The sequence below is a fragment of the Thermobia domestica genome, chromosome 7 (genome assembly GCF_964235325.1).
Source record: "Thermobia domestica chromosome 7, izTheDome1.hap1.1, whole genome shotgun sequence".
Classification (NCBI taxonomy): Eukaryota; Metazoa; Arthropoda; class Insecta; order Zygentoma; family Lepismatidae; genus Thermobia; species Thermobia domestica.
Window position 1 is genome coordinate 40,437,811 of NC_137460.1, and position 10,761 is coordinate 40,448,571.

Below are 10,761 nucleotides of genomic sequence, written 5' to 3' on the forward strand. Positions count from 1 at the left end.
CACCTACATAACAAAACATTTACCATTGAAATATCAACCTAACTAACTTAGTATACTAACTTAGAAACTAACATACTTACCGGAGAGATGATGTTCGGAGTCCATTTGATACTCGTTACCCTGAAGTCTTCTGGAAGAACTGGAACACCTGCAGGAAAGAAAGAAAATGTATTAGTCAAAGGAATGTTATATCTGTAACATTACCAAATGACCAAAATGTTTACTATATATATATATATATATATATATATATATATATATATATATATATATATATATATATATATATATATAACTTGATTTCTTTATTAACTTATTTGATAAATTATTGTATATAACCTGTTTTGGAAACATTTGCTATATATTATTGCGGTATCTTATACACTTGGTTGTTGCAATTTACTTTAATTAGTTGAGTCGCCTTACGTACTATTCTACTCTTTTCCACTCGAACCTACTTTTCTTGCCCTGCGTTTTCAAGTCATTGACTTGTGGTGACTCGAAAGAGCCAATTCAAGAGTTGTATCTACGATAAGTGGTATACCTGGGTACACTTCAAAAGACGTTATCCATGTTGTGCGAAGGAAATCACAAGAGAGCAAGTAACTGGGCTGCCAACAAGAAGTTAGGCAGAGCATGTTGTCCTCTTGGAAAAATCTCTCTGGATTTTTCTCTGGAAATTAGGCAGAGCTCCAGTTATAAAAAACGGAGGGGCAACTCAAAACTTAACCCTTGTACTGGAATATATAAACGCAACATGTTCTGCTGCTTCCTTGTCATTCGCATTCATCTGATCCATTACCATTGAATGTCTGGTTACCCGCGGCACGACGACTCGTGAAATATGTAAATGTAACTATTTCAACCTTATATTCAGTTTTTTTTAAACAATCATCCTCTTAATGGACGCTGCCTATTGATCTGGGAGGTACACCTTAAGTCTACAATTAATTTTCTTCGTTATTTACTTTCGTCACATGAGCATATCTGGTTCTTATAGACACGTTTTTCGATACTAAGCTAAATATTCGTAAAATTGAACTTAATAATATTACAAATACTTACATACTTCCTAGTCTTACGAAGGTTGTATTATGGGAAAATAGAAATAAATTGTTCTTTAATTACCAATCATATTCTTCTATTGATTTCAATCCTTTTAATTATTTATGTGAATAACTATTTTAAGATTATACTTCACGGAAATAATAATCTACAATATTATGCTATTATTTTCAGAATATACCACTATCATAAGCAGTTATTTTCTTCTTTCTCTTCAATCTTATATGTAGTTTCAGTGTAGAAATGTAGCACATAGGCCAAGTCAACTGTTGCACTAACTTTGTCATAAAGATGAAAATTGAAATACATTATATTGAACTTCTTTAGACACAGGACAAGCTGCAACCAAAATGGCACGGACGTAAGTCCAAATCTGCCTGAAATAAGCTGTAAATTGTTACAGAGTAAATTAATTGAAAATAAATAGATAAGTTGGTGTCAGGTATGTACACACATTATAAGAAAAGGAGAACAAAATGAAATGGATGCAGGAAATAATAAATAATATTAAATAATAGGTATTATGATTAACTTAATAGAAGTTCGAAATACTTCTTCATAGCCTGAGGGCAGTGGCGTATTTACGATTTTGTTTCGGGGGGGGGGGCTTTGCTAACTTTCGGGGAGGGCTTTGCCTGAAAATGTGAAAATTCTGCAAGATATTTCATATACTTTACTATAGTAAGTAAGATTTCGGGGGGGGCTTAAGCCCGGAAGCCCCCCTAAATACGCCACTGCCTGAGGGTATCTTTTTATCAGGTGGGAATTGCAAATTCATGTCACTGTTATCCTTTATTCGTAGTAATCTTTTTTTTTTTTTTTTTGTTATTATCTAATCCGTGTGCTTAGACTGATAGATTTTTCAATGCTCTTAGTTTCTTTTAGTAAGAATACGGCGCCATATTTCATGTTGAATAAGTATCTTTTACTATCTTGTTTACTGATGTTCATATCGGTCCATTTTGCATGTTGTGCTGTACAAAATGCGTTGTTAATTGTAACTGTATTCCTTGATATTGGAGTAGTATTTAAAGTATTAGAATAGAACTTAGAGTATTGGAGTAAAAATGATGTTCCTGAAAGGAAATATACAGTGTAATAAACGATCCTATCCATGTTGGTTTACTCCAGAAATAATAAAGTTTTTAAAAGAGAAGCATTTTTTAGAGTGCTACAAACCTTGAGCAGCAATGCCAAAGCTACTTGAAGTATTTTAAATATAAAACAGGTCTATCAATTTTTCCTGAATAAAGCTCACACTTTAATTTCTTTCTATGCGATCGTATGTTGGACTAAAAATAGTGATAACATAGACTCAGTCACAAAGAGTGAGCGTACAGATAGCAAAGCATGTTCTATCAAAATTCCTTACCAAACTTATTCCTACATCTCGTTCGCCAATAGACACTTGCTTTGGAATGATAGGAACAGAATAATTAACGTGCTTCTGATAAATTCTATTGGATTGTCGTAGGGAATCAACGATTTAAACCCAGAGATCTCATCACTAACTGCTCTAGAGCGGAAATCATCACATATTTTCGTATACTATTTGAAACGCTACTAACATCCGCCATGCTTATTCAGATCCATAACAAGAACATTTACCCTTACTGATGCGACAAAAGTGTAGGCACTTTCAATTATCTTTTGTTTGAATGCGATTTTTTCAGCTAATCGAATTTTCCTTAGACAGGCTAAGCCTGCCAAATGTTTTGCATGAAAATACGGGACACCTTCGATGCCCTCTCCCCTAACTTTCTAACACAATCAAATGAACTGTAACTCAGGTTATGAACAACAGTATGATAAGCGAAAGTTCCCTCAGCTGCAGCTACTGTTCTCTTTTCGTTCTCTGCAATTAATTGTACAGAGTTAAGATATTTACAATGCAACTACCAAAAAGAAATTGCCTTAAAACCTCAAGATAACGTCTTAAAAAAATGCTTTATGCAAGGAGAAAACAATATGCAAATAATCTCATTTTATTTAAATCAGTGATACAATCTACCTACAATATTCTTCGGGCGTTTAGCCTTTATTTACATGGGTGCAATGGCGTAGGGAAGGGGTGGGCCCAGGGTCCCGCCTCCCCCCAAAGATTTCCGACAATGTACACTTATGTCCAAAGTAATTATCGCATATCTATAACAGTCTTCTTGTAAGAATATAATTTGATAATGATTTTGCAGGATACTTTTAAAACTGATACTATGTGTGTAATCGGGAAATGTATATATGTGGTAAATTTCATAGGAAAAGAATTATAAATACGGAAATTAGAATGAGTAAAGTAAAATGTTGCTAAATGGACAAGAAAGTTTTATTTTCGTTTTATTGTTTTTATTTATTGTTCTTTTGACATGAAATTTGCCACATACTTGTCTTTGCCGATTATACAGATACTAAGATTATAAGAAATATCGGTCGAATTCATTATCAAAGTATATTCTTACAACAACGTATTTATAGACATGCGACAATAATTTTCGACATGAGTATAATTTGGTGCTTTGATGTTTGTAATTTTTTTCTCGGAAGAAATAACAATTGCCTTTTATGTACTCTATTTGAAAACATGATATGTCACTAAACAGTTCCTACACAAACTGTGTTAACCAATGTCGTCTTCATTTTTTAAAAATGTTTGCAATTTGGGGGTGTAGAAATCGAGTTCTTCAGGAATCCCTGCTGTCCAAAAGGAAGAAGGGAAAGAGAGTGAGGTGAGTCTATAGGCATGTGGTGACCTTGAAATTATTTTCCCGTTGTTTGACATGGCAATGGTCACAGTTTTCACATATCTTCTTTGAATCAAAGTCAAAGTTTGCAGACTGAGTCTGGCAATACTGAAAAGAATCAGTTCTTTTCTAATCATGAAAGGAGATTCTGAAAAAAATCTTTACCTTAGTTCAAGGGTTAAGAAGGAATGGACATCTAAGGCCAAGAAATCACTGACATCGATAAAAATAACAAAACACGTAACCTATCACCGTCTATTTTGAATCATTCACCGCCGTTCCCAATAGGATTAACTACAACAGGAAACCTCGGTTTGATACCAGTCACTTCTTGCCGCAATTGACATCAAAGAAAGCGTTGGTCAATTGATTTCAACAAATGCTCAATAGGTAGTTTCCTTAGCCTACAAGGCAAAAAATGAGAGGTAAAAATAAAAATTTTCCTTTTTTTTTATTTTATTCAGATGAAAATATCTGAGGAAGAATGTTAACTGGAGATCGTGAAAAATAATAGTAAAGACTCGCAGCGTGTGACTATATCACAAGTATCTCCGATGTTTGATCAATTAGAGCAGTTCAGATTTGCTTGAGTTATACGTGTTCAGGGTGTCAAAATAGAAACTTACTTTGCAATTGCAAAACGCCGGAATACGTTTCACAAAAGTGGTTAAAGCGGAAAAAGGACAATTGTGTTAATTTCAGTGAGGAAGATGTACAAGCAAAAAAAAAAAAAAAGTTTCAGGAAAGTGGCTAGAACAAAAAGAAACAGTAGTAGTGTTAATTTTGATGAAGAAAATATGCAAAAACAGCAATCGAGAAACAACGAAGAAATATCTAAAGAATCTAGCACTTCAGAGAAAGATATATTATTTCTATTATTATCATTATTATTAAAACTAAACTTATGTCCCTTGATAAACACATACAAACGCATATTAATCTGCTGAAACATTAGCTGAGTTTTCTCCTTGCGTCGTGTGTAATTGTCAGGGCCGGATTTACAGATTTCTAACCACTAGACCAAAGCACAATTCTGCGCCCCTAGCTCCTCAAATATAGCTCCTTACCTAATGTCTTAGAAGAGAAAAAAAGTCACTCATCTTCCTTGTGCTTATTTTTTAATGTTGAAGAGTGTTCGAGTTTCCACCATGTGCAGTGGAAAAAGCAGCATGGCAAATTTTGCAGTGAACTTAATAGTTCAACTTCGTTGCTTTTAGAAAGGGTACTACTTCTCCTGCGAATTCGAAGAAAACTTGCACTTCGATTTAGGCATTTTCGGTGAAACAAAATTGAACAATTCACTTATAATGTATTCAACAAAAGCTCAGCTTATGAACTTTATCAAAGAATGCATATCCTCTTGACTGATGACAGACAACTGCAACTTTGCGTTGCGAATCTATTGGCTTGTTGGCTATGAAATCAGAGATAACTTGCTCCAAGTTTGTACATGCCACAGCTTATTCTTCATTCACTAATAACAAGGTTCCCAGCCAATGTCAAAATTTTTGATTTTTTACTTTTCGATAAGCTGATATTGAGAGCAGAAATGGGACGGGATTAAAATACGGGACATTCTGTCCTGACTAAATTTACGGGGACGCGGGACATTCGGGTCCAAGATCGGAACTGTCACGTTTTTATGGGATGTATGGCAGCAGTGATTTATCCATAATTTTGAACTTAGGGGGGTGTTAAAAAAATCTGGGGGGTGCAATCTTGCATTAAGGTCGTATACTATTATCATCTTTTTAATTAGCTTTTTTTCAAACTTTAAAATTCGTTGATACAACAAGCGATTGCATTGGATTTCCTTCCTCAGTCAGAGCCAATTAGCGTTGACTTTCTCATGCTTGATGTGACGTCGAGATGAAATCGTTGGCAATCGATTGATCGAACGTTGTTGTGATGATCACAGCCGAGTAAAGGTTTATTTCCATTCAATCTTGCGTTGCGTGCTTTGCTTGAAAATTTATTTTGTTGAAAGCAAGTTGTTTTATTGTATTGGCGCTTAAAAACAAGAATTCAAAATCTTTAAAAAAAAAACAAAATAGCAGGATTATTAATGGTGTCTTCCCGTTCTGCCTAAAAGCCCTCCAGCATTTTGTAGAAATGTTTTAAATGATCTTATCTTTATGCAGAACGGGAATTCCCGTTCTGCCTAATCTTTCGAAAGGAGGAATTCTGTTCAGGAAGTGATTTCTTCAAGAGATTTTTTCTTTAGTAATTGTAACAAGATTCTGTAAGAAGATTAACTATTTCTTTAAGTTTTATCATAAATTTTAGATGTTATTCTACTTGTTCTTCCCGGAAAAATGGCTAGATACAGTTCTGTTATTAACAGTGTTATTCACATCTATTTCAGTAAAAATGAATGTGATTAAAAAAAGCTACCTGCAGAAAAATGGAATATTGATTGACTCAGTTGCAAGAAAGCTGTTTGACATTGTAGCTGAAACGAAGATAAAACAAACTTACTTAGGTCTAGTATCGAGTCATTTCAGAACAAAATTTTATTCAGTTTTCCAGTAGTTCACTTCCAACATGCTGAGGCTCGCAGGCAGGGGCGGCTTTAGGGTTTTAATTTCGGGTAGACCCACTCCCTCGCGTATGGATTCATATGCACATTTAATTGATTAATGACAGTAGGAAATTACTTTTACATTAGTGGTTGATGCTGTTTATTGAATAATTATTTATCATTAATATAAAAAGTGGAAAATATATTTACTCTTTATTGTGTCTTTTAGTGTCTATATGTTCTTCAAATTTTTGGGTAGACCCGTGCCTAGCCGGACTACTCGCTAAAACCACTACTGCTCACAGTACATAAAAGGTGCCACAGCTCACATCCTCACATGTTTGGCCATATCTTAAGTAAACAATGCAAAAGGATGCGTAAGATGACCCTTATCTCCAATTATCTGACCTTTAGATTTGATTGAAACTACAAAAAACATACAAGTATTTCAATATTGAAATTTTGTATTGCTGCTATTTACATTAACAATATAAATATGAAAATAGAAGTATAGGCCCTATATGATACTATTGCATATACGGTAGTATAGAATTATGTATATAAGACAGATTAGCTGATAAGGTGATGCCGAAAACAGAGTTGTGATGCAAAACACTAACATTCTTTCTTAAGGGTCGCCTTATGCATCCTCTTGCATTGTTTACTTATTATGTGGGCAAACATGTCTTGAGGATGTGAACTGTGAAACCTTTCACGTACTGTGACTTTTAGCATGTTAGAGATGAACTACTGAAAAAGTAAATAAAATCTTGATTTGAAGTAATTTGATATTATACCGAATTAAAGTTTATTTGATTTTCTTTTCAGTTACAATGTCAAACGGTTTTCTTGCAACTGAGTCAATCGATTTTCCATTTGCCCACAGGTATTTTTTTTAATCACATTCATCTTTACCAAAGTAGATGTGAATAACACTGCTGATAAAGAACTGTATCCTCGTTATTTTTCCGAGCAGAACAAGAAGAATAACATCTAATATTTATGATGAAACTTGAAGAAATTGTTATTATTCTTACAGCCTCTGTTAGAATTACCAAACAGATTATTACGAATGCAGAACAAAATTCAAGAGGAGACCCCAAGGAAAATTCAGACAAAACGGACTAAATTCAAGCAACAGAATCATAGGCGCAGATTAATAAAACAATTACAGTGAAACCTCTGAATAACGGACACCAATGGGACATGAATTTTTGTCCGTTATTGAGAGGTGTCCGCTACAGAGAGGTTCAGAAATTTAGTTTCTCCAAACGGTAATTGTATGCAGTAATATACAGTAAAAACATTATGTATGAGCGTAAATGCGTAAAATTCAATATGAAAATACTGTATTTAGTACGTACAGTATTTGAATTACGGGGAAGGATGAAGGAGAAATTCAATTGTTAAATAATATTATTGCTGGGGATGTGTTAATATATTTGTATATTGCAAAAGATAATGCGTGTTTGGTAATTTTCTTAAGTACATGTCATCACCCTGTAAAAAATCCATTAATTCACATACCTCCTATACTAAAAGTAAAAATAGCTTAATAAGTACATACAGTATTATTTTTAAACATTGAAAATGTTGAGAACAAACTCACCAACTATGAATTTCTTGGGAAAAAGTCTGCAATAGTTGTCTGACGTGTACATCCTACGGACACTAGTTTCTGTTCTAAATTTGCTTGTAACTGTTGGATCAATTGGAGAGCTTCTGTGTCACCGCGATTAATGGCAAATTTCTTTAACTGTTCAACTGTTGGACACGCCAATTTGTAGTTTGGTATCTCGAGTTGATCCAACGAATTTGCTTCTGCTGTTTCCTCTTCACTTTCACTGCACTCATTGTCTTTCACATTGTTTACGATTTTAGCGATTTCTGTACCGTTGTTTTCAATTGACAAATCTTTATCAATAGACGTGTAATCGGACGCCTCAACATTTCCATGCCCAGCTTGAACGAGAAGTGTCTGGATAGAACTTTTGATTTCATCACCCTCTACGTTTTCCACGTTTGGCTCGCACGGGACAGAAAACCCAGCTTTCGAAAAACAGTTCCGAATGGTTTCTTTTTTCACTGCTTTCCACGACAAATTTACCCAACCAATGGCATCGAGTACATTTGTAACATTACTCTCTTACGTTCTACAAGTTATGTTTGACTTGGATAACCTTTTAAGGCTCTTGCATTTTGGTGCAACCAAATGAATTTACTAACTTATAATAAACAATATCATAAAAAATGTAATCAATCTTACCTTACTACATAATTCCTCGATAGTCTGTTGGCAGTCTATCTATTCTATCGGTATTTTTGGAAACATATATATATCAATTGGAATATGTTTATTGTTCACAAATCTTCGATAATACAAAGTTATGTCTTTGGAGAAATAGGAAAATAAAATGAAGAGAAAAGTCAATTTTTAACCATAGTAGAATAGAGACCTTTTCTCACGAGAATTGGAGAAAAGTGCAAATTTCTCACGAGAATTGTATAATTTTGCCTTATTTCTTACGAAAATTGATACAAATTTCCCTTATTTTCACGAGAATTGGAGAAAAGTGCAAATTTCTCACCAAAAATTGGTACAAATTTCCTTCATTCTCACAACAATTGGTCAACAGTGCAAAATTCTCACGAAAACTGGTACAAATTTCCTTCATTATCACAACAATTGGTCAACAGTGCAAATTTCTCACGAAAGTGGGCGTAAATTTCCTCTGATCTATTTTATCATATATTTTAATACAATTTATGTTAATTTATACAATTTATGTTGAATACTTACCATTTTTTCCCCAATCCTTTAAGAAACTTGTTTCTTCCTTCCTTATTCATCCCTCAAGTGTTGTAAAATAACTGAAGAAACTTCAGAACATGTCCACACAAGACTTTTTGTTAATCTTGAACGCAGTTGGTCTTGGTATTCAAGAAACTAATTCTAAAGAAAGAAGGCACCTATAATGAAAGAATGGGATGTCGTACGATGAGGTAACTAAAGGGGGAAGACGAAAACAAAGGATAAAAAAGTAGTCCTATCGAAATTTGTCCACATACCATTGAGGCAGGGGGTCCTTTGTTCAATGTATAGCAAAGGCTTGTATATGTAACAGATGGTCTTTTGAAGCTGTCTCGTAATTTTATCATTCTGTCAATTAAAGAAGTAAGAAAGTGTCACTTAAACGTGACATATAGATGTGTGAGAATAGTCTAACCGTAGGAGGTGAGAAAAAACATGTGAAATGACTTTTAGAAACATGGGAAAATGTCGATAAAGAACAATTGTTAAAAGATATTGACTGTCTAAGATGGAAGGCGTAGGAGAAAGAGAACCCTTTGATAGGGAGTAACGAAAGGAACATAGACACCTGCTTGTATGTGTGTGTTCCAGGGTGATGGAGTTGGGGGCGAAGTGTACTGTCGTTTTTGAGTAAAAGACCATGTTTAATTGGGACTGTGAGTTTTACCGCATGGAAACTGAAAATATGCGAAAAAAAAGAAATAGGAATCATTATTCTAAGGACAGAGAATTGAAGAATGAGATAGTTAAATGTCACATGTTACTTTTTAAAAGTTAATGTATTGCTTCCCATACTGAGAGACCGCACGTAGGATTGTATAAGGGAATTGTGTTGTTATTTTGAGCAAAGGACCACTTTAAATTGGCGTGTGAGATGTTACGCGTTTTGTTAAGACCTTGCCACATACGTAGAGGGGAGAGAAAGGGTGGCCCTTCCTACCTGAGTTTGAAAGAGGAAAAAGACTGAATGAATTGTGTAAGCAAGGCAATTTTGCCTTTTGTGCTTTTTGGAAGAAGTCTTCAAACAAGATTTCTTTAGGTATTTCCGCATAAATGATTTTATCCTTTTAAAAACTAGAGTAATGAATTAATTATTTATGAATATTAATGAGATGATAATGAATATTAATGAGATGCTAAAGAAAAGGATTACAAAGAATGGATTTTAGTGTTTTTCGTATATTTAGAGGTATATTGCGGATATATGTAATATACAGCACTACGTATTGTACATAAATGTATGAGATAATGTGGAAGGAAATGGGCGCAACTCTAAGAAACGTATTTTATGTAATGATATTGTATTTTCAGTAGATGATAGGGGATTTTAGCATAGAATATTGTCTTTTGGATACTGTATGGGTCTAATGGTGTACGAAGCTTAGACGAATGACAAATTGCATGTATATATGATTAGTTTGTAAGGGGGTACATGTATGTGTAGCTGATATGTGATTTTAGCATAGAATATTGTCTTTTGAATACTGTATGGGTCTAATGGTGTACGAAGCTTAGACGAATGACAAATTGCATGTATATATGAATAGTTTGTAAGTGGGTACATGTATGTGTAGCTGATATGGGATTTTAACATAGAATATCATGTTTTGGATACTGTATGGGTC

At 34.0% G+C, this 10,761-nt stretch overlaps 1 protein-coding gene across 2 annotated transcripts in view; it reads right to left on the reverse strand.

Annotated features, from left to right (window-relative positions):
- Positions 1–1,271, reverse strand: part of LOC145688857 (carboxypeptidase B-like) — a 59,914-nt gene extending 58,643 nt beyond the window's left edge. For both annotated transcript variants that reach the window (XM_081763026.1, XM_081763025.1), the window contains exons 1-2: positions 1,066–1,271; positions 81–148 (exon numbers count right to left, since the gene is read on the reverse strand). The gene's annotated coding sequence lies outside the window, so the exon portion shown is untranslated. The remainder of the gene's footprint in view (positions 1–80; positions 149–1,065) is intronic.
- Between the last annotated feature and the right edge of the window lie 9,490 nt (positions 1,272–10,761).